This window comes from Danio rerio, chromosome 15 (assembly GCF_052040795.2).
Source record: "Danio rerio strain M-AB ecotype USA chromosome 15, GRCz13ab, whole genome shotgun sequence".
NCBI classification, from domain to species: Eukaryota; Metazoa; Chordata; class Actinopteri; order Cypriniformes; family Danionidae; genus Danio; species Danio rerio.
Genome location: NC_141035.1, coordinates 22,936,801 through 22,964,620, shown reverse-complemented (window position 1 = coordinate 22,964,620; position 27,820 = coordinate 22,936,801). Strand labels below are relative to the sequence as shown.

Sequence of the window (27,820 nt, the reverse complement as noted above, 5' to 3'; positions counted from 1 at the left end):
AGTGTGTGAGGAGTATTGACGTGCCCCCTGTGGACGCGGACTCCTTGAACTTCCTGTGAGCGTTAACTCCTTTACTGCTGCTGTCCTCATTCATCATTTTGCTTCAGGGAATATAATCAGTCACCCCAAAGCGAACAATTACGACGCATGAGTGCCAAAAATCAGGCAAAGCTCTGTTTTGTTATGACGGCGTCTCTGTGAGCAGCGGTAGTTTGTCAAATTTGTAGAGCTATTAAAAACACGTTAAATTAACCGGAGAGGTGGTTTGGAGTGGTTTTGAGTCACGGTGCCAACTTCCTGAGGTAAAATAACCTGCTGAGATTGAATTTTTAAGGCTTTTGTTTACGTTCTCAGTGACCCTAATGATACTGTAATTAAAGAGACTGGGCTGTCACATTTTAGTACGATACTTTAGGTTGGGTTTATTCAAAGAAATAGTAGGCTAATAAATAGTAAAACAATAAATTAACATGTTTTCCTTGTGAAAATATTTTGCATAACTCTGTTAATCATTTCAGTCCTGATCAAAACTAGCAAATTGTTAAGAAAATTTCAGGATTTTAACTATTTTTTCTAAAAAGCAGTTGTGGGCTGGGTTTTTAAAAAACCTTTTTTACAGTCGTGGACACGTGAACGATTAGTAACAACATGGCTTTGTTTTCCATTTTTTCTCTCTAATTTACTGTTGGTTGCTGTTTTTGCCCCATAGACTTCCATAAGTGCATAAGTTAGGGGTGTCTCGATCAGGTTTGTATGCTCTCAACTTCAAATCATTATAATATCAAATCATTATAATACATTTAAAAAAAGAGCAAAACAGATCCAGGATGTTGCTAATTTTTTATTTAGTTCACCCTTTTTTAAACATTTAACATCTCATTTAACAAACACTTTTGTGAGGTAGCTTGAACTATCAAGTAATTAATAACATTAATTCTTCACTTTTGGACTTTAGTGCAAGAGTAAATAAAAAAAATAAATTAATTATAAAAACAAATAAAAAATAAATTCATATAAAAACAAATAGCACCTCATCTCAAAATACTTGTCAGGCAATCCCAAGTTTACATATCTTACCGTTTGCTATGTTGTCGTCATCAACTGTATAAAACCTCCAGACTGCAGACATGCTCGCGCTTTGTGCTTCAAGCAGCTTTCATGTTCTACTTTACCAGCATTTAACCAATAGCATCTCTCACACAATTACAGACACACATACACACTTTAATTTACTGTTATACTCCACATAAAATCTTTATTTATTTATTTTTTTTTTTGCACAGGCTTATCTAAAAGGTTAATGGTGCCAACTGTTGATCAACGGTAAAAATTATTAATTTCGCCTTTTCCCAACAGGAAAAACCACCAAGAATAAAAAATTCATGATATGGTGTCATAGTTTTGTAATGAAAAAAAAATGTGGTTATAATAGAAGTCAATGGGCAAATAAAAAAAAAACACCAACACTAAATTAGGGAGAAAAAAGAAAATTAATTAAAAAAAAGCAATGCATCAAAGACAATGTTGTTTCACATGTCCAAAACTGAGATAAATGTTAAAAAAAAAATACAATCCACAATTTTTATATTGGAAATACATAATTTCGTGTTTTGTTTTTCACCAAATCAGTGAAATCATTTGTAAAAGTGGCAATTAAAGAGTTTTAATCCTGTAATTGTCTAAATACTTTAGTAGTTTTGATCAGGACTGAGGATGAATTACTGATTTCTGCAAATAAAATTGAAAAAAAAAATATTAATCTGGTGCAGTTTTACAGTTGTTTAATTCAGTGGATGTTTTCATCCTGAATATAACAAAAGGGTAGTGAATTTGCCCAAAGTGTATTGTTGATTTATTTATTTATTTTTAATTCAAAGCATTTTCCCAAAAGATGTGTCAAAAATAAGATTTAAACCAAAAATCATTCTGCTAACTGAAACAGAGAAAGTTTGTGACCATACTAAGACTCAAAATCACCCCAGAATGGATGAAAACATCCAAAACAGTCCATAAGGGTTAAAATTCTTTGAAATCTAATAATATTGTGTGGTATTTAGCATAAGCAGGGCCCTGGAAAAAAAATATATATATTATTGGTTATCTGGATTTGCCATAGGCATGTTTTAATAACAATTTATTCATAAAAATGCTGATATAGTGTCTTCAAATTTTCAAATACCAATTTTCAAAAATACCAAATACCAGGGCAGAAGATCTCAATATTTTTTGACGGCGCAAAATAACAATTTGTCAATGTTTGGAATTTATTATTTTATTTTTTACATAAAACAGTACTGAAACATGAACTTTTGTTTTAGTAAAGTTACATAAGATAGATATATCAAAGTAAACAATAGAGTCAACAAATATTTTTCCTGAGAACAAAGAATACAGAAACACTTCAGTTAAATTTAGCCTTCATTATAGCTGACCTGTCATCTGAATCTACATTTCAGTGTGATTTCTCATAAGTGTATGAGTTATTAATTCCTTTTGAATTGTGAAAATGGCTTTGGGGCAGATATGGGAAGATACCAGTCTAACTTCCAGCAAACTGAAATGATTCCATCACGTCATTGCATTCAGCTTGAATAATAAGCCTACATTATATTTATAGCGTGAGGAATACTCAAACATGTCAGCGCAAGTAAAGTCTTAAATCATCACCATAACGGTTTGTCATGCATCTCTGAGATCACCTCACCCTTTAATCAAGCCAATGTTTTGAAAGCAACTAGATTGAGAAAAAAAATATGCAAAAATTGGATTACACAGTCTGCTTAAAAGTGTTTATGCAAACTTAACTAAGACTCATTTTGAAACAGTCTAACATTAAATTGATGGACACGCTCAATTACTGCACCACAATGTTATCATCGTCGTTAAAACAAGTGATTAGACAATGAAAAAGCCCACGCACCCTATTAAGAACTAAATTCATTCAGTTAAATTGATAAGATAAAACACATACTGGCTTATTGAATTCGTCAGGAAGGTAAACTATGCTCAAAATATTTACGAGCGTGAAGAATGACAGACATTCCAAAGCCCCATTTTACTTCTAGACAAACAAACGGCCTGCTGGATCTGAAGAGCTTCGAGGAGCCTGACCTTCCACACGGGGAACGGCTTTATTTTAAACAGATAAGGAGAAATGCATTGTTTGAATGAGGCTTCTGCTCCATGTTAGGAATTCTTGTCTTCAGTTGTAGTTTAATTGTCTTCATGCAAACAGGCTGAGCAATAACAGAGGAATGTTAGTGTTGAGATGTTGTGGAATCACTGCCAGTCCAAGACAGAGACACCATTACTGAGGAAGATTCACAACCATCCGCTATACTACAGGACATTGTGTTTTGCATTAAAAGTGCAAATAGTGTCTGTTTTCTCTTTTGCTGTGTTTAGTTCTTTAAGTATGTTCTCAATTGTTGCTACGGTTACTGATGATGTTTGACACCTGTGTCTGATTTACTTCATTCGGTCGTTTCTTGTTGCAATTAAGGGCATGTTTACACAGCAAAGTAATACTAAAAATGCACACATCTGCAAAATGACTGAAATGCTGCATTAAGCATTCCATTGACTTAAGTTGGCAGTCATTTTGTGAAAAAAAAAAGGATTACCTGCACTTAAAGTCTCCTGTAGTTTGTTGTTTTGTTTCTCGAATAATTGTGCATGGTTATAAACTGAACACATAATATGATATTATATTTTAATACACAGTTGATTATTTGCCCTATCTAAACCTATGTGTTATAATGTACACTACCTGACAAAAGTCTTGTCGCCTATCCAAGTTTTAGAAGCAACAAATAATAACGTGACTTTTTGTTGATCATTTGGTATCAGAAGTGGCATATTTTAAAGGCTAAGGCCTCTAGATTATGCTTATTTTAGGCTAAATTGTCCGTTGTGCGTGTGTGTGTGTGTGTGTGTGTGTGTGTGTATGTGTGAGAATGAGTGTGTGTGGATGTTTCCCAGAGATGGGTTGGGGCTGGAAGGGAATCCGCTGCGTAAAAACTTGTTGGATAAGTTGGTGGTTCATTCCGCTGTGGCGACCCCGGATTAATAAAGGGACTAAGCCGACAAGAAAATGAATGCATGAATGAATCAGGACAGTAAGGTCTGACTTTGCTTAGACAAGAGTTTTGTCACTTAACAGAAATAATGTACAGTATAGAAAATAAAGTCATGGTGCAGTGGATTAATTAATAATCAATATTGTGTATGTATTTTCCTTCACCAAACTTGACTGATTTCTGTGTGAATCTTGGGTCCATGCGTCCATGGGTTCCAATAGGTCTTCTGCAGTATTTGTGATGATTGGGATGCAGTTCAATAGATTATTCATGGGAAAAATCGACCTTCTGCCACTTTAGCAAATGATCAACTAGAAGTTATTATTTGTTGCTCTTATAACTGGTATCGATGACTAAACACAAAATGTTTTACATTTTTATTCAAAAACAGTTTCACGTTAACGCGCCAAAAATGTTTGCATTGATTAATTTGTTTCCCCTGCATTTTCTGGCTGAATAATAGTCCTGACTAAACTCTTGTGCAACTGATGCTGACAGATGAAAAACAATTGCCATTTGTGCTTAATAGTGATGAAAAATGCATAGCAGTCTGTCTAACAGAAACAGTGAGGCTTTAAATCCAAATGCCCAGTTGCTTTATTTAGCAGTGTCTTTACTGGATTCCAAAAACAAGCTTAAACTTTAAAATGAACACATTCTTATGATTTCCGTTACTTATACAACAATTCAATTATACAGTATGTTTGGGATGGAACACAATAAAATGTATGACATCCAGTAAGGCCAAATTTTTTATTGTTATCAAAGTATTGTTCTCAGAACTAATTTACTTTTCATAAATTATTTTTTTTTATTCACCTTTTTCATTTTTACATTTACATAACTGATTACAGTTTACTTAAAAGGTACTTGGGACGAGGCAGTGGCGCAGTAGGTAGTGCTGTCGCCTCCCAGCAAGAAGGTCGCTGGGTCGCAGGTTCGAGCCTCGTCTCAGTTGCCGTTTCTGTGTGGAGTTTGCATGTTCTCCCTCCACTTGGGAGGGTTTCCTCCAGGTGCTCCGGTTTCCCCCACAGTCCAAAGCCATTCAGTACAGGTGAATTGGGTAGACTAAATTGTCCATAGTGTATGAGTGTATGTGTGTGTGGATGTTTCCCAGAGATGGATTATGGCTGGAAGGGCATCCGCTGCGTAAAAAACTTGCTGGATAAGTTGGTGGTTTATTCTGCTGTGGCAACACCGAATTAATAAAGGGACTAAGCCAACAAGAAAATGAATGAATGAATAAAAAGGTATTCTAATATGTAAATATTGATGAAAAAGTTTTTTGGTATTTAAAAAATTACCAATAATTTTGACCAAATTATAGTCAATAAACAGCTTCTTTAAGTTGCTCTCTAAAAAACTGATTTGACAAAAAGACAGCAATTTGTTATACGAAGTTTAACTTAATATTTTTAGCCAATTTGACTTGTGTAAGTTGAGATTACTGAGTTCAATTGATTTAATTTACCAAATTACATGGCAATATTTTCACCAAAGGTAACAAATCAGTGTTTTGGATTATCTGGCCACACTTTACAATACATTTTCATTAGTTAGAGTTAATAAATACATGAACTAATACAACCTTATTGATTACCCTTATAAGTGTTAACTTATAAATCTTAGAATTGTTATCCATAATCTATACCCTCTTTATACCCTCTTCTCTTAGAAAATAATTTTGAAAATATTCAATGTTTTGTGGTTAATGCATGAAATAAGCATTTTATCATAATTTACTTATAAATTATTTAATTTTTAAACCAGCAGAACACAAAAGAAGATGTTTTGGAAAATGCTTGTTAATCAAATAGTTTTTTTTTTAAATTATATTGTAAGAACAAAACACAACTGAAACATTTCTTAAAATCTGTGAGAGAAAACCAAATGTTTGGAATGATATGAGTTTGAGCCAATTTTGGGTAAACTACCCTTTCAAGTTATACATCTTTACAGATCTTGACTTTCAAAAATAAATGTATCTTTAAAAAATATCAAATAGAGTAAAAAACAAACAAACATGGTAATAAGCTTTGGTCTCCCCAATATACTGTCAGTAAAATATATTAGCATTTTTAACCATGCAGGTTGTCTTGTGACAAATGTCCCCTCAATGCACCAGGAAACGCAATTCTAAAGCAGGAAACCAGAAATCAAATGTGTTTCTACAGAGAGAGAGAGAGAAAGAAAGAGAGCATAAAAATCCTTAAGCAAACAAACAGAAGACATGCTAAAGAAATTCTTCATTTTAGCAGGAATCGCGGCTCAATGCCAAACGGTAGTTTTATAATGTAGGAAGATGGCCTAAACAGCGATGCTCTTCTTGAGGTTGTTAGATGTATTTCACAGACCTCCAACATGGAGAGATTAAATGCCAAGAAGCTTACCAAAGATGTTCCCATCTGTCTCAACTGCATTCCTGAGCCCAAAACAGGCTTAAATTCAAGAGACAGTCAACAATTAATGGTAAAAGCATCAGGTTGGATGGTGAAAGCGCAGGGAGTTGCTTTCTAATGATCCGACGTGTTAGTGTGCAAGATCCAGGCGTAAAGGGGCGAAAAAGCTCACCACAGCTGAAAGCATTTTACTGGAGAAAACCCATAGATTAGGCTGCGCTCCCATCCAAAGCCACACGCATCCCAATGACCTAGATATAAAAAACAGATATTGGGCCCGGTTCCTCTACCACTGGCATGGCGAGGAGCTTGAGTGGGGGGAGTGTGAGGAGAAAACACAGGCTCGTATTTCTCTAATTTCAGCAGCTTGGTCACTGGCTCTGACCTGGAGCTGTTGATCAGCCTGAGACGCCATTAAACCACAATGACTGGCAACAGTCAGTTAGCGCCTGCCCTCAGGAGGTGACCACCGCACCTCAGCATGAGAATTTAATGATCCAATTTTGACTAATCACACATATGTTCATGGGAAACCAGGTAGTCGGCGAGGGCAATGTTGGCAGGGATCACAGTCACCTTTAAGCATGAGTCAATTTGAGGCCGGTGGGGTTGCCACAAAAGAAGCCACAGGCTTGCACAAATGATCCATGATTCATGCGTGCACAGTGGGAGGGTGAACGGCAGTGCAGGAGCTTTTAGAGCGGTAAAGGCCAATTACAGGCCTCTCAAGGTTGAAACAGGAGGTTTCAAGCATTAGAAAATGTATGTAATTTGTTTCACTCCTGTTTGTCATTTGTAGATCAGCGGAGCGGCAACACAGCTGTGAGAGAACATGTTCACGGAGGACGTTATGAAAGGTATGTTGAACAGATCTGAAGACATCTTTATGAAGTGCTTTCTGGTCATGTGGAAGCTGTTTGCTTTTGAGTAAAGAAGGAAGGAGTTTAAAATAACTCCACAAATAATAGAGATTAGAAGGTAAATCAACTATTTAGTCTTAAATATTTAGTCTCCACTTTCCTTCCTAATCTGCAATTGCCTCTCTGGCTCCACCGCTAACTGTATTAAAAAAAATACTTTTGTTTTGATTCTTACCCTTTACATACCTGAAACTTGCCTACAGCACTTTTTCATTGTTGCTCTTATAGTTGTGTAAATTGCTTCCCGTAAATTAAAAGCTACTGAGATATTGTCAAAACTGTGCAAAATCTAGCTGTGGTAACTAAACTCAGCAATAGTGAGTCGAAGTGAAGTTACAATTTCCATTGCATAAAATAATGACGAAGATTTTTTATTGTCTAAAAGTATTTTCTAAAAGTGTGTTTTAAAGCAGATGGTATTATCTTAGAGTGTGAGCAGTAAACATGCCAGCATGTGAACTAAAGATACTTTGGTAAGTGTAAAATGAGCCCACAGAGGTCCTGGAGCCTAATATAGGAGCCTGCTCTGAGAAGCTACAATAACTGAATATGTAAAGCACTGATTATATATGTTAAATTCTCATTTGAAACTATAACTGTGTTTTGTATTAGAAGAAGTTGCATCTATGAAGTGACATCTCTGATGTGAAAGCAGTTGCTTACGTAAACCTAACAGCAACTTTGGCAAGCGGGCTGAGAGCCAAACATTACAGGACCACCTGAAAGTAAAAACTTATCCAAAGATGGTCAGAAGTTAAAATAAGACACCTAGGGGAGGGCAAAAAATCTGGATAAAGATTGTGAAAAACAGACACTTCGGAAATGTCCAGGTGAGACTTCAGATTGCTCTGAGGTCTGCTTTGCACTTTCTTAGCTTTATTATGTTAAATAAAGTCAATTTTTGGTGTTCAAAATTTCCAGTCTGATTTGTCGTTGATCAATAAAAAGGCCGGCAACTACAAGATTAACAAATGTAAAATAATATTTGTTAGAATTAAAGCTGCATTTGTGAGAAACTGCAGGATCCAAAGTCATAAGTTTGACAAAGTCACAAGTGTAAGATACTTTGGTACACTTTGGGTCATGGTTGCATCACCACCTCAGGTGTCGCGTAGATTTTAGTGATTCTGTGGTTTGTAATCAATTATTCTCTAGATAGTTGAATATATAGAAACTAATGATATGTTTAATTAATTCTAGGACAATTTTTTTTTACTAATTGGCAAATTTCAGTTGTGTTCAATTTGGTTGCAGAAAAATGATGCATATTTTTTAAAACCCAACACTCTGAAATAATCACAGGGATGGTACCTTTTCAAAATGTACGCTTTTACCTGACATGTCCCTATGGGTACCGTATGATTTTTTACCTTAAAGGTACTATTAGGTACACATTTGTTCTCATTAAGGTAATATGACCCTGTTTTGCAAAAGTGTAGATAACATACTGCCCCAGTTACAGGATTTGTATCTTTATTGAACCATCCTCAAAATGACCAATAAACAATGTAAATTTGTGTGTTTCTTCTCTTTTAATAATTTAGTTTATGATGGTTCTTCAACCTGAATTATGATATCATGACTACATAAGAACATTGTATTTTGTGTAGAATCAAGTTTTATCTTAAATGACAAATAATAATAATTTGAATAAAAGGATAGTTATGAAATTATCCTGACCATTGGACTAAGTCGAAAAGAAAATGAATGAATGAATGAATCGTCACCATTCTCCAAACTTTTAAGAGTTTCTTGTTGAACGCAATGGAAGATATTTTGAAGAATGTTGGGGAAAAGCATCTATTGACTTCCTCAGTAGAAACAAAAAGATCCTACAGAAGTCAATGGCTTTTTCTTTCTACCATCCTTTAAATGACCTTCTTTTGTGTTCTACCGAGGAAAGAAACTCAAACAGGCTTTGAACAAGTAAAATCATAAATTAACCATTTATGACTGAATGTTCATTTTTTTAGCACATTTATTGCCAGTTCAGATCCTTCATCCACTGCATCTGACATATTTCCTCACCAACACACCACCTACTCAGACACTACAAAAATCCAAACTCATGATTATGATTATAATTACAGGTGGTGAATAAGACAATTCCCCCAAAAATGTGTAAAGCGCTTTGAGTGTCTAAAAAGTACTTTATAAATGTAAATTCTTTTTCTTCTTCTTCTTAATATTATTATTATGACTCCTAAATACAATCTTTCTGACGTGACTTGGCTTTTTTTTCTTGATTTGGAATGTGTGTTTGTCATGGGCTTCCCCTGTTAATGCTCTAGTTTTAGTTTTGATTGGTTCTCTCAAATCATGTGGTTGATTTATTGATCATGTGACCACTTGGTATTGTATATATAGCCCTCATGTTGTCTATTGTTTTGTGTAGTATCCGTTTGATGAGTGTTGTGTTTTCATATACAGTCTCTTCATGTCACAATCCAGTTAAGTTCAAATCTGCCTTTGGTTTGGCTTTGTTTGTTTTCTTCACATTTATTTTATTAAACTCTTGGATTCTGCAATGCCTTCAGAGGACTTTCTATTGCAGATCATTTTCTTTTTTTGCTTCACGTCAAAGTTTATATTCACATCTTTCTTCAAACATCTTTAATCGGCTTGCATCTCGTCATGTTGTTTTGCGCAAAAGACTGACAAATCAGTTTTGCATGCAAATTAAATATTATCTGATCGGTCTTAACTGGGATTAAACTACTGTAACTCGTCAAATATAATCAGATGTGATAGTTCAAGTTCAAATCAGATACATTCGACTGTTAGAAATGAAGCACTTAACCAAACTGAAAATTATGTCATTTGACTGCTTAGGCGGAAGCAGAAAAGAAATACAACAGAGGATTTATTTTGGTACATGCGTGATTGTCCAGACACCCCCACAAGAACATTGTGAAGCAATAAACAACACTCCACACTCATTTAACTCGCATAACTATCACCTTACAAACAAGATATAATTTGCTGCGAGTTGTCCGCCAAGGGAAGACACATCGTTTTATTGTTTCTAAGGGGACAGGTCAACATACAAATGGCGTGATGGTCAGCTGAACGGCAAACCATTGAACCCAAGACTATGGCTTTCAGTCACAAAACGACCCACAGGAAATGGCTGGAGCCTTTTGTGAAAGTAAACAGAGGGCCTACATCCTGCCTCTGTCCATCTCTGAGCTGGCCATGACGGCTCAGCGTGAGAGCAGTTTTGTGTCTGTGGCTTCGTGTTTTGATCGTTTTACACCACAAGGCTCTGAAATGCAGGCGACGGCTCCACACCTGTTACTCTGAGGCAAACGGGAACAGGGAGTTGCTGCGTGGCAAGCGATCTCTTTCCACAGCTGGTGGCAGTAACATTGCTTGAGTCCTTTCGTTTTCTTGCCTTGTGAAAAAATGGCTCAGATGTTGAAGCATTTAAGGGCAAAACACTTTGTGGCCAATGTCTAAACTGTAATTAAAACAGTGTAGAGGAATTACGATTGGACTGCATTTGTGGTGTAATGTTGATTAGTATAAAAGTTATTTGGACTTGTGCCAAATGGTGGTCATGGTAAATTGTTTCATAGTATCTGTATACTGAACAGGCATACGGCCATATTTCCAACCCTGTTTTGAGCATCAGAATTGTAAAAAAATGCTTGACAAACTTGCAAATTAAATGACATTTTAATTCACTAACAAAATATGACATGATGTTAAAATAAAAAAAATAGCTCTAATAACACAAAAAAAGCTAAATTTCAGCTCTTTTTTTATGTGTATTCTTAAAAGCCTGTCTCAGAATATTGACTCAGAATATTACCAAAATTAATGTGACTTGTTTGTCCAAATTTATAGAAATGATAAAAACCGTAGGCAAAAACTACACAGTTTAAAAAATGCTGGGTTCCACACAATCGATTTGTATTGATACAACATGAAGGAATTAAGTTAACTTATTTAGGGTTTCTGCAGGGTCTTAAAAAGTCTTAAAATGTCTTAAATCTCAAAATCCAAATTTTTGGCCTTAAAAACTAATTTTACTGAAATATTGTGTTGTAAGTCTTAAATCTTTTTAAACAGGTCTTAATTTTCCTTTGTTTATGTAATGCTGCTCAATCTGGGCAAAACCCATACAATCACCAACATTCCATCTCACTAAAACTTTAAACATTTTATTTAAAAAGGTCATTTTAACTCTAATTATCATAACGCTTGAATTAATTTCCTTATAATAACATTTGCTTAAAAGTTCTCTTTGTTGCTGCTGAGGACACCTGGACAGATTGTTGTGCATAGATTTAGTTTATTATAGTGTTTAAAACTTTTAAAATATTTGTTCATTTTTTTTTTAAGAAAGCTTATCTTGGAATAAAGTTTATAGATACAAGTGGAGTTTGCTTGTTTTTACTTGAAATTTAAGATATTTTGCTATTTTAGGTTTTTTTTAATAATGTGTTATTTTATTATTAAATGTATTCAATTCTATATATATATATATATATATATATATATATATATATATATATATATATATATTTTTTTTTTTTTTTTTTTTTTAATTAATTAATTTTTTTGAAAGGGCAAATAAAAATCTTTTCCATTTGGGCCATTTGAAAAATTCCTTAGCCTTTTGGCCTGTATAAGTCTAAAATGTCTAATAAAATCTAAAAATGCCCTAAAAAATTCCTGCAGATATCCTGTTATTAGTTTTTACAAATTTAAGCGGATTGAACATAAAACAATTAAGTTGTCCCCCCTAGAAAAATTGTGTTGTTCCAGCTCATTTTAAATAAGTAGTTTGAACAAACAGCTAACATCTTTTTTTTGAGTGTATTCCAAGATTATGAAGTGATCGTCCAGTGGATAACTTGCTTTCTCGGAAAAAGATATTTAAATGGTAATAGTCTTGAATCCATTACAGATTTGTGCAAAACATTTGTGGTATTTTCTGAATGTTGATACAAAACTGTTACAAAATGTCTTTTATTAAATATTCCTAAATTGTTATTATTATTATTATTATTATTGCAGTTTTGATGAAATTTTGTGTAGTTACATATAGAACTACAAATAGATCGTTTTTGTGAAGTCTTTAACTTTTGGGCAATTCGTAACTTTTTCATTTAGTGGCTAATTCGTATGAATTCGTACGATCTAATTCGTACAATTTAGTACGATTTGCTTATCCCCCAATGACGGTTGGGGTTAGGGGTGGGGTCAGGTGCCACGCCTCCTTTTTAAAATCGTACCATTTCGTACGACTGAACTCATACAAATTCGTACGAATTAGCCACTAAACTTGCAAAACGTAAAATACTTACGTTTTCTCGTGAGATCAGGCTGGGATTTCGAAGGATACCACTGATGGACACTTCATACAAGTATGATCCTTTGCACAGGGATATTGATTGGTGTTCCTTTTGGAAGTGCTCATCCCTATGTCTAATCCCTTTGAAGATTTCTTTCTGGACAGTGTGCTGCTGCATCTGAGGTCTTGCTAATTTATGAATACAAACTTATGCAGCCATCATGGTCTATTGATTCAGAAATGAGATATATTGTTCAGGTGATATGAAATAGTGAAACTATTTAAGTACTACAATAAAAATTTCTGACTAGAAATGACATAAATTTTCAGATGCCATATTTAATTATTAGCTCAAATCTTGCAGAATTAAAGAACTAGGGTTGTGAGATATCAAAACCACTAATGATACATCAATTTTGTCTTTAAAAATGAATCAGAAGAAATATCTCAGAACACAGGTAGTGAAATTGACATTAAATTCTTCCCATTTTCAGACACAGCAGCTCTAGTTTAAAAGAGCGCAAATACATTTTCACTTCTGAAAAGAAAGTTCAGATTATTCTTGTTTTTTTGCATGTTTGACTTGAGCGCCTGGTTTTGGGCACTGTTTAGGCCATGAATGCATTTGATTATACGCATAATGCCAAATGTTTGCGTGACAAAGCCTATTTTGGTGTTCTCTAAATTATAAATATGAAGCTTATGAAGACATTTAGCTGTAAAGCTGTTTAAATCATAACATCATTGCTATTATGTTGTCATAGCAAAAAAAAAAAAAGTAGTAAAATTGGATATTTAAACAGAAAAGGTTAGTACGCAATATTTCACACTAAACCCGTATTAGCTCACATTGTTTACTTTGGCTGTAATATTGAAACTGAACATTGTAATGTTTTCAGTTTGGCTCATTGTACTGTAAGTGCCTCACCGAAACCCAGACTTATTATATTTTAAGAAAAACAACGAACAAGAAATTAATTTAACAATATGCCACACATGCTGTCAATTCAAGTTCATTTGTCCTAAGCTTGGACTGTTGCTCTAAAAAATGTAGGCCACCATTCAGTAGGATACAACAGGCATCTTTGGTGGGCTGTAATGTTTCAGATCTCCTATTTGTCCACCCATAATCCCGAAAGCCTTCTATTGTAAGGACAGCTGTGTGGAAGTCAGTGGCCACCCAGAGCTCCGCAAGACCTGCGCCAATCATCTTTTACATCTCCACCCTTAAAATGTTCCTCTATAAGGAGACTTTTATTCAATGCACACTTTATCAGGCTCCACTCAAGTAGCTATTTTTGGTGTGTGATACTGCCCACCAAAAAGCTTGATCTTTTGTAAATTAGGTGACTCTACATCCTGAAATATTTTCTGAGAAACACATTCTCAGCGAATGATGTCATATCCTCTAACGAGTAATGAAACGGTACAGGAAAACTCTGTGTGGGAGAATATCTGGCCGTGTGAGGACTGTGTTTTGATTGTTTTGCTGGCAGGGGTTTTGTTTATTAGGTCATACTGGTAAAAATACCAGAATGCAACGTGAAAGAAAGAGTTTCTTGTATAGTACTCTTGGCTTCGAGGCTAAACTTTTCGAACATACTAACTGACCGTGCCACACAGACTTACTCTCACTTTCATACACATCAACAGAGCTGAAAAGTTCAAATGTCAAAAGGGTCTTCTCACCAAAGTCAGTGAGATGCATCAATGCTCACCTCTTAAGTTTGTCTGGTTTTGTTCAGGGTTTGGTGAATCTGAGAAACTGGGAAAGGTTTTTTGACATTGAAATGACTGGAGGGAAAAAAAAGCAATTATCCTAAATTAACCCTATGACATAATCAGGTCAGTGGACAGCTGGAATATCAGTGCTGCACAGTATGGCCAAAAATCTGCATCATGGGATTTTTCAAGATTCTAGTGGATTTCCAGTATAATGCAGTTTTTAAAAGGGCCCATATTATGCATTATAAACCATATAGGTCATATTTTGGGTTTGGGGGTCTCCAACAACAGGCTGATATGCATGCAAGGTCAAAAAAACAATTTCATTGTCTTATAATATGCATTTATAAGGATAACTGGGAATAGAATACAGCCAGGAACTATGTTTTATACCTACAGCTTCAGAGGTGTAGTTGCAAGCATACAAGTCTGCGACACAGTTTGCTAATGTTCGTTGGAACGATGAATTTGGGAAACGCCAAATCAACAAACTATGTTTGTATCGACGCAACTTGCGACCTTAGTTGGCTAACGATGGTTTTCAGAAACGCACCCCAGCACGCTTACTCAGAGCACAGAGTATATGTGTGAGCCTTATGCAGATATGCATGACAGCAATGCAGTTAAACACCAACATATTTCTCTACTCTTAACCATAACCCAAAGTAATAAGAACGACACACATTCAGTATTAATCCGCACAGTGGCAGAAGTTGAACTATTTTGAAAATTGCAGAAGATTGCATTCACAAAATGCATTTAAATTGGTATTACAAGTTACAGCATACAAGTAAATACATATTTTGCAAACTACAAAAGATGAGGCAACCATTTTAATTACATTTCACATTGTGTAGAAAGAAGAAACTTACAGGATCTGGATGAAGAAGAAACTGGTCCATATAACAGTTACTGACAAACTCCCATACATTAGTAGTCTTTGCTGCTCCATCCTTAAATAACAAACGGCCAATGAATCTCGTGCTGCAGTATAGGTTATTGTATCAATCATCAGAAAAATTACAGGAACAAACACAGCACACGGTTGGCTATGCTGTCGTATTGTTGTGAAATGAATTAACTCTTTATTCCCCACTGCTGCATGTTTGGCCATCTCTCAGTGATAGTAATATTCGTAATCATAATTCATAATCAATCCCATGATCCCTCGCACTCTGCTAGTGTCTGAAAAGGCGTTCACGTTTTGCTGGATCCGGCACTACATATTTGGTGATGTCCCAAATCAACGTTGATGCATGCATGCAAAAGATCCGAACAAAGAAGGAATCATTCATTTGACTCTGAGCTGACTAAATAGAATCAATAGTTTTAAACACTTGGTGCACTTTCAGATTTAACCTCAAGCTGGATGTTTCTGTTCACTTAGAGCTGTGTTATACACTGCATGGATGGTCATTTTCAAAAACTCATAATAGGGGCTGTTTAACACAAGAGCAGATCAAATTTTAAATCACACGTAAAAAAAAAAACTTTTTTTCACCAACTACAATTTATTTTATTTTATTGATTTATTCATTTAAAATGAATATAGTAAAATTGTATTATTATTATTATTATTATTAATAATAATAATAATAATAATAATAATAATAATATTAATAATAATGTTATTATTTTTTATTTGACTAGTATAGTGTACAAATTACAAATTAAACATAAAAAAATACTTACAAATACAGCATATAACAAAAACTCCCCATTAGTAGAATTTCTTCAAGTTTGACAGGTTATAGTGATGTTTGAGTTTCAGTGTGTTTAAACTAATTGTTTTTTTATTGTTACTTTGAAAAGTACACTCTACTGAGCAGTGTAAAGATATTTCTGTTACCATTTTAAATGAAGCCAAATCTTCTTTTTTGAAGGGATGCCATCAAGACCTGAGTTTATTCACGTATACAATATGACAACAGGTTTTAGCAAAATAAATCAATTTCAGCAGTTTTCTATGGTTTCAAGTTGAATTGCCAAATAAATGTAACTTTAAAACATTACAATGATAAAAAGAAACATAAAAGGAACTAAACATAAAAAATAAAACTAAATTCCAAAAATTATTACAATAAATCCAACAATAGTGCATAAATAATAACACAAACACCCAAAATGAATGTACATTAAGATTTAAAACATGACTTAGCGGTCGTGACCTCTTTCCCAACAGAGTTCAAACATGGAAGCGATTGCTGATTGGATTCAACTCTAAAGACATTCCAGTTGAATATATCAGCAGCTGTGCACTTTTATTCAACAACAAAGTGAAAACCGCTCAGATGATAAATGCATCCAGGAGACTCTGACCTTCCGTGTGTCTCTGATTCACACCAAAACACTTCATCATGCTCCTTTCTGTGATGTTACAGACCCAGACAGCTTCTCCGAGGCCTTGAATCCAAAATGATGTGGACATAGGCCTGGCTAATAACACCCAACAACACACCCGGCAAAAAAAAGGTGAGCACGCACAGTATGGTGGGAAAATAAACCTGTAATTACTACCATCAAATATCCATCCATCCATTTTTCTTTGACCTTGTCCCTTATTTATCAGAGACTCATCAGATCAGGCAACGTATTTCCAATCTTCTATTGTCCAATTTTGGTGAGTATGTGGAAATTATAGTCTCAGTTTCCTGTTCTTAGCTGACAGCAGTGGCACCCGGTGTGGTCTTCTGCTGCTTTAGCCCATTTGCCTCAAGGTTGGACAGGTTGTGTGTTCAAAGATGCTCTTCTGTATATCTCTGTTGTAATGAGTGGTTCTTTGAGTTACTGTTGCCTTTCTATCAGCTTGAACCAGTCTGGCCATTCTCCTCCTACCTCTGGCATCAACAAGGCATTTGCGTACACAGAACTGCCACTTTTCGGACCATTGTCTGGTAACCATAGTGATGGTTGTGCATGAAAACAACAGTTTCTGAAATACTCAGACCAGCTCGTCTGGCACCAACAACCATGCCACATTCAGTCACTGAAATCACCTTTCTTCCGCATTCTGATGCTCGGTTTGAACTCCAGCAGATTGTCTTGACCATGTTTCTAAATGCGTTGAGTTGCTTACATCTGATTGGCTGATTAGAAATTTGCTTTAATGAGCAGTTGGAGAGGTGTACCTAATAAAGTGGCCGGTGAGTGTCAGTTTTACACAACGATTGCCCTTTCAGCCGCAACCCAAAACTGGGAATTTCCGTCAAATAACGAAGCATTAATTTGCTCCCTTCAGAGAACCAACATGTCAAGTTATTTCATATATCACACACTTATCAGACTCAGCCACAGTCTTACACAACAAATCAGCGTAGACACACAAAAACATTCTTCTCTGAGTCAACATATAACACATTTTTTTGTCAATTAAAATGCTATTTACATTTTTGAATCAGCCCCAAACATTCCTTCCTCCTGATTATATCACCGAAAAACACAATGGCGCTTATGTAAAGAGGGAAGGAATGAGAAAGCGAGGTTTAAGACTCAAACCCATGACCTTAAACAACTTTCCTCAAGTCTGACATCAAACTGACGGCCTCTCCCTTCTGCGTCTCATTTCTCTATGGCACAAGCCCGTAATTCTTATTGAACCATAAATGCGATTCATTGCTTATAAAGTCTGCCACACACATACTTGGCTGTCATTGAGCCCACCGCATGTATTTCACCTAGTTGGTATTCTGGACAGCGATTGAAGCAGAAGATATAACTGAGGAAAAGCATTACAGCTGTGGTCTGGAAGCGCTTAGCCTACAGTTAGTTTTATGTTGGCAATGTGTCATCCAGGACAATGCTGATGCTCCCATTGGATCTGTGCGCTTGTGTTTACTTGGACAAGAAATAGATGCAGCAGTCAGCTGGACTGCAAGAAGACTAGAGAAGTTAGGACTGAATGCTGTGCTTTTACCTAGCACAACATTATCATTTCTAAAAGGAGAGTCTTTTGGGCATCACTTTAATGATATATCATTGTTTTCTAAATAAATGTGATTCTCTTGCACGGGTCAGATCAGAGGCCTGTTGCATAAGGCCGATTTAGGTTTTTGAACAAACTTCTTGAGTTTTCAGGCTCAAGAAAGTGTATGTTTCATTTGTTAGACTATTAATTATAGAAATTATCAGGTGACACTTTACAATAAAGTTTCATTAGTTCATTTATTTTTATTAGGCTTAGTCACTTATTTGCCAGGGGTCGCCACAGTGAAAAGAACCATCAACTATTCCAGCATATGTTTTACAAAGCGAATGCCCTTCCAGCCGCAACCCAGTACTGGGAAACACCCATACACTCACTCATTTATCGATGTATGAGAGTGTATGGATGTTTCCCAGTGATGGGTTGTAGCTAGAAGGGCATCCACAGTGTAAAACATATGCTGGATAAGTTGGCGGTTCATTCCGCTGTGGCGACCCCAGATTAATAAAGGAACTAAGCCGAAAAGAAAATGAATGAATGAGAATATTGTAATATTGTATTGTAAATAATTACATTTAAATGACAACAACTGGTAATAAAGAAGAGTCAAAGATTTTAGAATACACAAGAGATGTCACTCGTATCATTTTGAAGGGAAAAAGTGTAATGGTCAATATTGGGACTAAAGCCCGCCTTCTAGTACAAGAGCCAATCATCTATTGCTATATTGCGAATAAAGCTCGCCTTCTAGTACAGGAGCCAAGCATTGATCGCTATAGGGTGACAATACTCTGGGGGAGGGGCTTGAACCAGACATGCGTTTCTGCAGATTTTGTGTAATTAGGACTTTTGGAAATGAGACAAAGACAGTTGTTGTTTAATTTTATTGGTGACTCCTAATATGTAATGTAATCATGAGCTTGGCAAGCAGTTTTGGAGAATGTATGTTTTCCCCATTCAAACAGAATGCCCGAACATAGTGCCATGAAAGGCGTTTTAAAGATGGCCGCTGAGTGAAATGACTTGCCTTAAAGGGAATTTGATTTAGTGTATTATATTTCGGAAGCAACTTGTCCAGCTCTGGCTGTGAGTAAAGTGACAGATACTGTATATGTAATACAACAAAGACACTAGCAATCCATATATATATATATATATATATATATATATATATATATATATATATATATATATATATATATATATATATATATATATATATATATATATATATATATATATATATATATATATATATACACACACACACACACACACAAACACACACATATACAGTATATAGACAATATATAATTGTTTTGTTGCTAATAATTTCTTAATATTATATGAATAACAATTGTTTATATTATATGTGAATATGACTTCAAATTGTCAATCCATAAGTAGCTTTAAATTAAAAAAAAAAAAAATATATATATATATATATATATTAAAACAAATTCACATCTATATTTAATATGACTTTTAAACTGTTTGTGAACATACATTATAAAAATTGGAGCTTGATTGAGTTGCACTGATATACTAATATTTAATGTTGCCTTCTCAAGCTTTTGTTTCATCAGCAGTGTTGTAAAAGTGTTTAAATTCATTATAAATTTGATAATGATATCTCTTAATGCAAACGGAGCAGTTAATTGCTGACTCTGTTGTGAGAAATAAACCAGACATACTCTCTTATTGGCCATGTGATTGGCTGTTTGCCGCACGTGGTATACCTCCAGCTGCATTAACTGGGTTAAACCTGAGTTAACAGAGGAAGTTAATGCCAAGTGTTGTGAAACCCCTGAACCTGATCTTAACCAGCTTTGTCAACCCAAAATGTGCACTGCAACCAGTAGTTTGTTCAACTAATTTTTGTGTAAGAAATGTCTGATATGCACTGACTTGCTAATGCTTTCCTAAAATAACAATCTTAATAGCAAGTGGGTGGACAGATTGTGAAACTCAAATGACTTTAGACCTTTAATTTCTCTTATCAGACTTGGCTTGTGCAAGGCAGATCTAGCTAATGATGAACCTCAGCACTCCAAAACATGTGAATGTCTTGAGGTGTATAAACACAGTAGAATAATTGAGTCTGGATCCTTGAATTAGCCTATTAGAAAATAAATGGTGGGTGTGCATGGGCTGGACAATGGGTTGTTGAATTATTAGCAAATAATGTACTGAAGTGTTAATGTGGCCAAAACACAAAAGCTATGCTCAAGAAATGCTTTCATTTATGTTGGAAAGGTTAAATCTAAAATGTCATGTTGTACCACCATTACGTAAAATAATAGATAACATTTGAAATATTGTTAGATAACAAATAAATGAATAAAAAATTGCATATACTGAACAAATAATGCCTTTTCATTAGAGATCAGTTTTTTAAAGAGATTAAATGACTTTAAATCTAATGAAAGTAAATCAATAAAAGGTTGTTATAATAATAATAATAATAATGAAAAACCTTTTTAGTGTAATTAAGAGATTTAAATAATTGAAAAAAATTAGTATTTTTTTTCATGGTGAAAGTCTTAGGGCTCTATTTTGACGGTCCATGTGCAAAACAGAAAGCGCAGGGCACAAACGCTTTCAGGGCGTATCAGAATCCATATTTGCTAATTTAAGGACGGGAAAATCCTCTTTGCGCCGTGGCGCATGGTCTAAAAGGGTTGAGTTTATTTTCTTAATGAGTTATAGGTGTGTTTTAAGAATAAACCAATCAGAGTCTCATCTCCCATTACCTTTAAGAGCCAGCTGCGTCACGCCATATAAGCACATTTGCTATTTACAAGATGTAAAGTAAGTGGAAGTGAAAAAACTGAGCATTTCACTAGCAAAAGAGTTTTTTTTTTAACAGAAAACAGTTAAACAGAGCATCTACCGCGCAAGAATGAGAGATAATCTATCTTTTTTTGCTCTCGTGGATAGGGAAACCTTTACGCACAGACATCAATTAGCCTATAAATAATTAATTTAGTTTGTTAGGCGCAAATATTTGTTTCAAAACTATTTCTAAATTCAGTTCTAATTTCCAGCAAACGAATAAATGAACAATTATAACTAAGTGTGCTCAAAAACTTGAGTTATATCCTAAAACACATGCTGTGCCCCATATGGTCTAAAACCTGCAGGTGGGCAAATCTAAGCTTGTTTTTTATAAAACAAATATAAATATGCATATAATAAATAATACTGCTAATAATAATAACAATATACAAAAGCAAATTGTTATGAATGAACTGAAAACCTCCCGAGATGAAGAAGGCATAAAAGCAGTGGTTTTTCATATTTATGTAGGCTAGAAAATAACATGTTTTGTAATATTTTAATCCTTTATATTTATGTCCTTTATATATTCTTATTATATCATATATATAGGCCTATCCTTAATATTTGAATTTTTTCATATATTTCGATATTTGCGTATTGCTCTACATCTTGTGTGTAGGCAATTAAGCAGTGTGTAAGCGAGGCGCAACTCTGTGCCGGAGTTTAGACTGGGTTATTTTTGGTCTAATGAAAAATCTATTATAGTTTCTCAAAATAGCAACGCGCCAGCAGTGCGCCTCAGAAAGCCTTCCTTTTTAGACCATAACGCCTATGGGTGCACATATGAGAGCAAATGCATTTGCTATTTAAAGAGTGTGGCGCAACGCCTCAAAATGACTCTTGCGCCAAGCTGAAACTAGCAAACAAGTATTGCGCCGTGTCTTGCGCCACATCGCGCCGGGTGTATGATAGGGCCCTTAGACTTAAAGGGGACCTATTATGCCGAGTTCAGACTGCATGATTATCAAAGTAGTCGTGTCACAGATGTTTTCACACTGCATGACTATCTGGGCTAGCGTTTTGTCGGTGCTTTGTTTACACTGCAAGATGGATCGGCGACAGGGACTTTCACATTGCATGACTTTACTATAGGAAGAATCGCCGACAACTTCTTCCAAACTACGTCTCACAACCAAAAACACGTAGTAAATATTTTGTTATTAACTACATAATGAGAAAGAAGCCTTTAATGGGGTCGAAAATGTACATATTTGCTCACCTGGGTTTAAAGGGAATTAGCCATTTCTCCTCAACGTTGATAATAAACTAATTTCTTTCTGTATGAAACGTCAAACAGACACGGTTGCTCCTGAGTCCTGTCAAACCTCCACTAGTTGTTCCTCCATTTCATGGGTCCAAATAAACCGAAAAAGAGCGCTTTTAACTTCTCCCCCAGCCTCCCGCTGACCTGCAGCAGGTATACACACATGCACTCACAAGTGAATGCTGCTCTCTCATTGGCTGTAGGCGATCGCTGATGTTATTTTCAGTCAAAACTTAATTCACATGGCATAATTTAAATCACTGACAGCTCCAGATATTTAGCATGCCAAATATCTCACAGGCATCGGCGACTCATCAGCGATTCTCTCAGATCGCGTCTTTGATAGTTCATACTGTGTGATTGTCACTCACATGCACGAGCACTGATTTGCCTGTGATTTCAGGCATTTGTCGGCGATTTCTCAAAACCTGTCGGCAAGTCAAAATCGGGGCTAAAATCACGCAGTCTGAACTAGGCATTAGGCAAAAATCACTTTTAAAAGGGGTTTAAACACAATATCTAGTCTACAATTGGCACGATCTAGCAGTTGCAGATCACTAGAGAACTACAAGTTCCATCATGCACCTCACACAAACACCAGTTCTTCTTCTCTCACTGATTGCACACACACAGCTGGAAGCTCACCATTGACTGATTACCAGGACAATAAATATACATCACATTCACACACACAGTGCTGAGTCTTGTTATCCTGTAGCATCACAACGCATTAATCCTGTCAAGTCTTTCTTTGTTTAGATCCTTGCCTTGTTTTTGTGTTATTGATAGTTGTGGGCAAAGTGAGACTTCATGAAACTCTGAAACAGTCAAAGCAAATGTGTCAAAGCTTCAATAGGTTTCAAAACCCATCTTTACAATGACACCTAGTGGTAATTTTTATGTATTAATCTTTAACAGCTTCAGTAAAGAAACAGTTTAGCAAATTGAGGTATTAAACCCAACATTAGAGTTGTAAATTTAGTAAAGCGGTGAGAGTTCCTGACTAGCATGCAGACATAATGGGTTCGAATTCAGGGTAACGCAGCTATAGATGTTTTTAAATGCTCTGTTCTTGTAACGTGTTTTGTTTTAACATTGGTCTGACATCCTGATAAACACTTTGTAAATAAATATGTTGTTTTAGTCATAAAAAGTAACATTAATAAAAACATCAAGTCATAATTTCAGAGTATTTGTACAAGATGGGATACGAACTTAGGTCATTTGCAGCACAGTTACTCTGTGCAAAAGCACAGTCCACTATGTTACATGACAGAGATTTTTTCTAACCTTGTCAGTTAAATGCAGATTCGCCAGTTCTCGAAAAGCTTCTGAAATGGCTGATGATTTGGATCGCTTTAGTCACGTGATCTGGCGCTTCAAAACACTTTAGTCACGTGACCTGGGTGTTTTGAATCATCTTAGTCAAGTGACCTGGGTGTTTTGAATCATGCTTTGGTGCAGTGTTTCGAAACACTTGTGCTTCGGGAACTCAACACTGTGTCAAAACATCAGTTTCAAGTCAGCCATCCCTCATTTTTTATTCTTTGCCGTCTGTACTGACCATTCGCCTGTTTTTTTTACAAGATCTTGGATTACCTTATGCTCCTCTTTGCTACCTGTTAGACCATTGCCTGTCTTACTACTCTTATAAAAAAACTGCATGTGAATCCTCAACCCCGCTGTCCAGCGTCCAAATGTTACACTAATGGTAAACATTAATTAAATGTTTTTTTTAATCACTTCATAAAAACAGTCTGCATAAACACTATGAAACCGTCACCAAAGCGGCACAATTCGGATCAAAGGCTAGCGAATGGTTTCAAAGTTATAAAACATTATTTTGAGCTAAATCATGACATAAACACTCTAGGGACATCAAAGACTTATTTTACATCTTGTAAAAAGAGGCATAATAGGTCCCATTTAAAAATGATCAACATGAATTTAAATAAAAGTTTTCAATTCACTTATATCTGTGACTAGTATTTGATTATATTTTTTAATAATTGATCAGATCTGAACAAAAAAATAAAATAAGTGTCATGTCCCTGACCCACATGTTGCAAAAAAACAAAGCTTTGTCTTACAAAAAAAGAGAGAGATAAAGCCTAAGACATTACGATAGAGAAAATCGAGAGCAAAATAAGCCGGGTGCGGTCTAGCCACTCAACCGTCTCCTAAATTATCTGCCTCAACTATTTTCCATTTCAGAGGCATTTTATAATCTCCAGATTTCTTTTAATAAGCATGGATGCTGTGAGTACTCCTTATTGCCTTTTTCAGTGCAAACCATTCCTCGAAAATGCCACCAGACTTCCCATTTATAGGCACGGAGACCAGTGATTTTTCGGAAGGAACGAGAGAATGAGCGGACATCGGGACAGAGAGAGGGGGGAGGTCGAACTGTGTCGTGGGAACCACGAGCTGAGTCTGGATTGCTAAACTTCACCCTCCAGAGAATTCACAACTGCTTTCAATTTGAGATGGGGGTCACTCAAATTACAGTCCCCCTTCCACCAAAATCCAATCCACGGCCCCCTTACCCCCCCTGAAAGCTGTGCTCAGGCCCGTCCCACTCCACGCTCTGGAGAGCCAAAGCCATGACATCATCACCAGTGGCTTTCTCTAACCCAGTGCACTCTTTCCTCTTCTTATGTGTCATTTATCATAACCTTGTCTTGACACGTCTTTTTAGTGTCTTTCTCCAATGTCATTCTCTCTTTCTCTCTGTTTTGAGTCATTTGGGGTTTGTATTGGTCTTCTGGTGTTCTTCATTGAGGTCTGTTGTCAGGCACTAAAGACGTGGTGACAGGCCTGAGAGGTGCAGAGGGCTGCAGTGGTGCAGGAATTGATGCAGGATTTCACTAGGTAAACAACAGCTCTCACAACAGACGTACCACATGTGAGAAAACCAAACTAACAGCTTTATTAATATAGAGTGGCTCCATAAGTCTTTTAATAAAAATCCAGAACCCCTTGTTTTGATGAAAGCTAACTAGTGAGATCTGTAGTAAACCTCACTCCCCTGGGCTTAAAAAAACACGTAAACCAAACATTGCCGGGAGTTTTATTGCAGTATGTTGATGTACTTTCAAATAAATCAGAATATTAGCAAGCTAACAGTAAGCGTGGAGCGTTAAGGATCAAAATATACAGTTGCTATGGAAGCTCTCAAGTTGAAGTGAACAGAAGGATCGCCACAGCAAAGGTGGAAGGAAATGGTCAGACTTTGAAGATTACCAAAACAAAACATTTAAGTGAAATAATTTATTCACCCAGAAGAAAAACAATGTGAGTTAGCAAAATAAACATTGTAAATTTAGATTTTGGTGCGGCAGTGTAGGTCAATGATTTGCATTGTTGCCTGGCAGCAAGAAGGTAACTGGTTCGAGTCTTGGCTGGGCCAGTTGGCATTTTTGTGTGGAGTTTGCATGTTATCCCCATGTTCGCGTGGGTTTCCTCTGGGTGCTTCGGTTTTCCCCACAGTCCAAAGACATGAGGTATAGGTGAACCGAATAAACTAAATTGGCTGTAGTGTATGTGTGTGAATGCAAAAGTAAGTGGGTGTTTTCCAGTGTTGGGTTGCAGCTAGAAGGGCATCCACTGTGTAAAAAATATGCTGGATAAGTTGGCGGTTCATTCCACTGTGGCGACCCCTGATGAATAAAGAGACTAAGCCGAATAGAAAATGAATGAATGATACACTCAACCCTCTTTAAATCTTTACATGATGTCGTTTGACTATAGTCTGCTAGGAACTCACCTAATAGGTATCAGGGCATATAGTGGTTATTCAGGGTGTGTTTGCAAGCCCTTGCACCCTTCTGAAAGCAAGGATGTTAAATGGGACTTCGAAAAACTCTTAAATTGAACAAACATTAAACATCATAAGATCACAAGTGAATATGAAGTGTGCTGTTGGGGATTGGGCCAATCTCGGAGGCATTTCAATGCAGGAGAACATTCATTCAGTCATTTTTCTTCAGCTTGGTCCCTTATTTAACAGGGGTCACCACAGCGGAATGAACCGCCAATTATTTGTCATATGATTTACTGGCAGATGCAAAGCCCCAGTGCCCATAGACTCATTCACACATCCAATCTAGTTTATCTAATACTTAGCACATAATATTGATGACTCATCTTGCACTTGTGGGCGTGCCTAAAATTTTTGTCCAATCAGATTCTATCTACAATGAGAACTCTCCTCCTACTTGCACAAGATATCAATGAAGTCAGAGTATGCATGTGATTCTGCAGTCCGTTTGGAAAGATCTGTCTTCACAACTTTCAATCACTGGACTGGAGATGATTGTGTGTTTGGGTGCATCAGGAGGCTTTGGCGCGTTCACATTCATGGAATGCTGAGCATCTCTGCAGTCGGTCAGGCAGCTGGCGTGACGGCTGAGGAGCGAGCGCTGGAGAAAGAGGGGGGTGTCACACTAAATAAGCACAATTACACTTTTGCAGGATGGAAACCAGATGACCACGGGCACTGACAACATCCAGGGGTTACACAGGCCAAGGCTCAGATACACACTCAAACACAAAAGACCCTTACAACATCCTGGAGCCCTGCAGTAGATGGATGGGGAGGCTCTGTAAACACACGGCGTTTCCCACACTGCACTTTCGTGATCTAAGTGTGAGCTCAACCTCCCCGCCTCATTCCTCCCACTTTCTCATGTTTTCCAAAAGCACCTCCATCAAGACATTTCCACTTATCACCTTCTTTGTCAACTGTATCGATCCCAGTTCAGTTGGGTTGTTCCTCTAGTCTTCGACACTAAGATTTAGCAGTGTGTCAGCTAGGCTTTTTATGTCATGTTCTCCTGCTTTCCTTTTTTATGCCTGTTGTGTGTGAGCAGAGGGGGTGATTTTACATGACTGGGAAATGAGCTAATAGCTTAGTCTTTATGACCTAATTTCAGAGCTCTCCGCTTGCTGAGACAAAGACGGAAACTACATTCAACTACATTCCAAACGCAGCTCAGTGTGTGACTTTCTCTTCTGAAAAATACTGTATCTGATTATAAATAAATGTAACTTTGCTTGAACTCCGTATGACAAGATATTTGCATTTTAGAAGGGTAGTTTAAAAGCATTGTCAGTTTAAAGATCAATTTAAAAGCATTTCTTGTTTTAGATACTGAAGTGGTTTATTTCTTGAACAACAAGTGCTAAAGTTTAAGTTCTGATTTAAAGTAAAAAATCAACAAAAAAAAAAAAAAAATCCACACACTCTTTCACGTTTGGATAGTAATGCATGTGATATTAATTAAAAGGAGACCAAAATAATACAGCACTGACTTTGCATTTCTTTGTATGCTTAAAAACGTGCCGACAATAAATGCACCATCGCCCT

At 36.1% G+C, this 27,820-nt stretch overlaps 1 protein-coding gene and 1 long non-coding RNA gene across 4 annotated transcripts in view; one reads left to right on the top strand and one right to left on the bottom strand.

Moving 5' to 3' along the window:
• LOC147833651 (uncharacterized) overlaps window positions 1-27,820 on the bottom strand; it is a 734,785-nt gene that overhangs the window by 497,636 nt on the left and 209,329 nt on the right. The gene's annotated exons all lie outside the window — the stretch shown is intronic.
• Window positions 30-27,688, top strand: LOC141377826 (uncharacterized). 3 transcript variants are annotated; one of them, XR_015509383.1, is made up of 5 exons: window positions 30-302; window positions 7,278-7,335; window positions 16,807-16,897; window positions 16,995-17,045; window positions 26,926-27,509. It is a non-coding gene; the product is annotated as an uncharacterized LOC141377826 (long non-coding RNA). The 3 variants fall into 3 exon arrangements; XR_015509384.1 differs by lacking the exon at window positions 16,995-17,045 and having other exon boundaries at window positions 26,926-27,688; XR_015509382.1 differs by lacking the exons at window positions 16,995-17,045; window positions 26,926-27,509 and having other exon boundaries at window positions 16,807-16,905.